Consider the following 5,192-nt stretch of genomic DNA (forward strand, 5'->3'; position numbering starts at 1 on the left):
GACCCCTCTGATCATGCGAGCGGAGAGGCTCGAAATTTCGCGGTCGTTCCGCGAACAGGGCTGCGATCTTGCGTTCTACTGGGTGGAACTACATTCTCGAATCGTATCACGGTAATTAACAACCTTGGTGCTAGTATTTTGTCAAGTGTACAAAGTACTCGTACACCCTTTCAAACAGAATAACTTTTTTATAATTGTACCAAACGCGACCTGACTTTTTATAATCAATTAGAAGCATTGGTTTACAGAATGATATACAAAAAAGACTTTCCAAAAATTATAATTTACTTATATTAATTTTATTATTATAATAATTTAATTATATTTGGGTCCTTAATCAAAATTTAAAATATATGTTTTGTAGATCTGTTGTTTATACAAATGTTGAAAATTTCATCGAAATCGATCGACGCAGGAAAAAACACGCATCGAAAGATACACGATTCTGTGGTTTTTACGCAGAAACTGATCGAAAATCGTGTAAAACTACGACCTTCACCATTTTCAACCGTTTGTAGCTCGTGTGTGTGTGTTAATCGATTTCAATGAAATTTTCAGCATGTGTATAACTAGCAGAGATCTACAAAACATATATATTTAATTTTCATTAAGGACCCAAATAACAAAGTGTTAAAAAATGCCTTTTTTATTTTTGCATGTAACCTTGTAAATTTTGGGAAAATCTTTTTTGCATATCATTTCGTAAACCAATGCTTCTAACTGGTTATAAAAAATCAGGTCGTTTGATACAATTATAAAAAGGTTATTAGTTTCTAAAAGGTGTACGAATACTTTGTACGTACTTTGTATGTACTTTTAGAGGTTTGTAGTTCTAGTGTTAAACGATCCTTCACGCGCAGGTCTGCTGCAGCTAGGATTTCAGAATAATAGGAGATACTTCTCCCGTTTTTATTTTTGATTTTCTATGGATCCTTGGAGTGGAAATTTCGGCGCACTCCGTGTATCGGCGGAGTTGCAATTTTCGCGCTGCCTTCGAATATTTAACAAGCGGAGCATTGTGATCGACGGTCGGCGGTCGGATGAGCGTTATTGGCTTCGGTTACGCGGTCGGTTTAAAGCTGGCAAAATCAGTGCGACAGAAACGCCTAATTAAGTTGAAAGTCGGGTGGAACTCGACTGGGAAACGACATGCTCCTGGCCGCCGCCGCTCGCTTTATCTGATCGCTCCTAATCGTCTTCCCAGAATTCACTCGATTTTTTTCTCCGTTTTATATGATTCTCTCTCGATCGCCATGTCTTCTTCGTCGTTCTCTTCCCTTGGCTCATTGTTTGCTTCTGCTCAACTAGCCGGCGAATCATAAATTTACCCAACCGCGTAATTGACAAACGATGATTTTAATTAACGAGGAGCATTGCCTACGGAGCAGAAAGAAAGAGAGAGAGAGAGGTAAGAAGAGAGAAAGAGAGAGAGAGTGAAATTCACGAGGAATCGGGAGCAGAGAGCTGTTCGCGAGACAGAAACCAGCGGGGACATTTCTTCGGCCGAATGATAATTACGCCTAATCAGTCGCCGAGCACGATTACCGGCTCGGCCACGGGTATCGTCTCCAATGATACTAGTTACCAGGATAATACCCCGTTCATTAACATTGCATCACGTTCCACCGGCGCACACCTACTCGATACTTCCATTACACGAATATTTATCCCCGATACTGTCGTCTAGCCACGTGAGATTAATTGCACGACGACGGACAATAGATGCGTACCGGGAATTAGTTTCCATGTAAACAACGCTGTTCCCTCCTTTGTCTAGATTCGAGACCGTTCCTAACTTATCTCCGATTCCCCTACTATTCATCATTCCCGAATGATGGAATTGCATCGCCATTTATTTATTTCGCAATTCAGATAACGCTTGTTCAGACACGGTGGATTCATGTTGGCAGGTTTTAGAATCAATTAGCTGTGTTTCATCGAAAGATCAGAAAATTAAAATATTGAAAATTTATTAGATTTTGCATTTCACGGAGTTTGCAGATTCCAATCAAATTCGATACACTGAATATTTAATTCTGAACTATGTATTAGTAAAACATAATAAAATTCGAAAATTTCGAAATTCGGTACAGCGAATAAATCAGCATTTATTCTGAAGTCTCAGATCTCTGGGAGACGAAGCACTCAGAAATTCGACGAAGCCAAATTAATTTATATAAAAAATTCGACACATTGAATATTTAATTCTGAACTATGTATTAATAAATCCATTTTTCCATCCTCCTTGCATTGTATACAGTAAATTCGTTACAGCGAATAAATTGCAATTAATTCTGAAGACTCAGATCTCTGGGAGACGAAGCACTCGGAAATTAATTTATATGACAAAAATAGAACAATTAGGACGACGCTAGCTGTAATCATTTTTCTATCCTCGTTGCATTGTGTGGATTACAACTGCGACGACTAAATTAGCGCGGAGATTCTCGTTGACTTCAGTAGAAGTAACCGCGTGCCTTACGTCTGGAGGACGGTGCGCGCTAAAAGTGTTAAAGAGGGCTTTATGAGGTCCGGCATGATTTTTATCAGTGGGTCAGAGGCTCGAGGACACCGGGCCCCGTGGAACGGCAGCGTGCCCCGACGGATGAAACCGGATGCAAAAATAAACCGGTGTACTGCCGGCGGTGTAGTACTTAAAATCGAATTTTTCTACGTCTCCCGGAGAAAATCACTTCCCTCTTGGTAATACGGGGGTACCTGAGCGCCCTCAGGTACGGCACTAGGCCAAAAGAGCGTGGCACGCTCTTACAGCGCGAAATTACATTGGGGGGCTAATTGCACGGCGGCGGTAGCGCAAACACGTGTCATCAGTTGACCACCACCACCACCAACCACCACCATCACCACCACCACCACCACCACCACCGACGCCGCCGCCGCCGCCGCCACCGCCACCATCGAGCATCGGTATGGCCATCACCATGCAATGCCCATGGTAGGTAGCTGCGCGCGGTCGGTTGTGTACGGTGAATTACGTAATTGAGGTAAATGGCGGCTATCCAGAGTGCGGGGAACTGTGCTAAATAAAATGCCATTCAATTAGGCGACGAGAGGACTCGCGTCGACGTTGCTGCTTCACCGCTGACTGTGACCAGCCACCGCAGAACTTTCCTAAAGCCGATGGGTCCTCCCGTCCACCATGAAACTTTCTACTTTAAAAAGATCTCTCCCTCCCTCTTTCCTCTCCCCCCACCCCTTCCTCTCTTTCTTTCTCTCTCTCTCTCTTCTATACTCCCCCACAAGTACTCCCACTCTCACCTCCTGTCGTCCAACGTTCGTCTCTTCGTAAGAATCGACGGATAATTGGAGACCTCATCAGCACGCCTTTTACCTTGTTTTTTGATGGGGATAGTGGGAGACAACGTTGAATGGGAATGAAGAGATTGTGGCGGAGAACTCGGGTTTTCGGTGTAACTACACCGGCAACTGGTGGACTGGGGACGACGACTTGCTTACCTGCGGGGGCGACTTAAGACTCAATGAAAAATGGGTTAAACGCCGCTACGCTAATTGCCGGACCCGGGATCGTTGGACGATACTCCTGGATTGATACTCGAGGAGTATCTGTACACTGATTTATAAAAAATACAGCTCGATCCTCGTTTATTTGGAAAAAATATGTAGCTGCAATTTTGAACAGTCGAAACATTGGAAGAATTGAGAAGTGTCGATATATTACTTTTGACATACTAAGATTATTGCAGCGAGAATGCAATTCGAAAATTTTTATTTTGTATGGGGATCTGCTGTCTGATTACAATAATTCTCGTGGCTCTTCATTTTCTTCTAAGAAAACTACCCCTTGCACTATGATTTATTTCATGATTGCAGTGAGTAGGACTCAGTTCATCGTTTTCTAGAAGGAAAAGAAAACTTATGTCTATTACATGTCTGTATATTCTCCAAAGTATATTCTCCTTTGATTCTTAAAGGTATGTGGAAATTTGAAAAATTATTGGATACCGTTCAAAAAATCCTCATTCTGACTCAATTTTACAGTGCAAGGGATCAAGACGAATTATGTTCGTTCACTGGGAGCTGTCAGAATGCTTGAATCCTTTTGGAAAATCATCACTTACGCTGTGACAACAACAAAGAATAGAATTTAATTCTTGAAGGAAATTGAAAATGTAAAAATTATTGTATCACGTTCAAAATCCTCATTCCGACTCGATGTTACAGTGCAAGGGATCAAGACGAATTATGTTCGTTCACTGGGAGCTGTCAGAATGCTTGAATCCTTTTGGAAAATCATCACTTACGCTGTGACAACAACAAAGAATAGAATTTAATTCTTGAAGGAAATTGAAAATGTAAAAATTATTGTATCACGTTCAAAATCCTCATTCTGACTCAATTTTACAGTGCAAGGGGTCAAGACGAATTATGTTCGTTCACTGGGAGCTGTTCAGAATGCTTGATTCTTCTGGAAAATCATCATTCATGACAACAACAAACTAGAATTTTATTCTTGAAGGAAATTAAAAATATAAAAATTATTAGATCCCGTTCAAAATCCTCATTCTGACTCAATTTTACAGTGCAAGGGATCAAGACGAATTATGTTCGTTCACTGGGAGCTGTTCAGATTGCTTGAATCCTCTGGGAAATCATAATTTAGACTGTGACAACAACAAACTAGGATTTTATTCTTGAAGGAAATGAAAAATATAAAAATTATTAGATCCCGTTCAAAATCCTCATTCTGACTCAATTTTACAGTGCAAGGGATCAAGACGAATTATGTTCGTTCACTGGGAGCTGTTCAGAATACTTGATTCCTCTGGGAAATCATCGTCCGATAAGCATTCTCCCGTTTTCTCGCGTGCTCTACCTTTAATCGACACCTTTTGTTTTTCCAGCCGCGGGATGCGGCGCAAAGCTGCCTACGTCGTTGAATTAAACTGGAACTGAAATTCTAATGAGGCCGGATGTTCCTGCGATCTGGTGCACCTGATCTATAATTTCATACCCGCATGCTGTCCGTGCGCCTGCATGCGCCAGGTAGCTCTGCAGAAAAAATAGGAGAAATACGAATGCAAACAGATACGATGTTTGTTACCGATCACGTTCACGATGGATATCCATTAGTCTTCGCTCTGTTGGCGGTCGTTGGTCCGATCACGATTCCTTCATTTATCGGTTGATGCGTCAAACTATTCCAACACCTG

The sequence above is a fragment of the Lasioglossum baleicum genome, chromosome 8 (genome assembly GCF_051020765.1).
Source record: "Lasioglossum baleicum chromosome 8, iyLasBale1, whole genome shotgun sequence".
Classification (NCBI taxonomy): Eukaryota; Metazoa; Arthropoda; class Insecta; order Hymenoptera; family Halictidae; genus Lasioglossum; species Lasioglossum baleicum.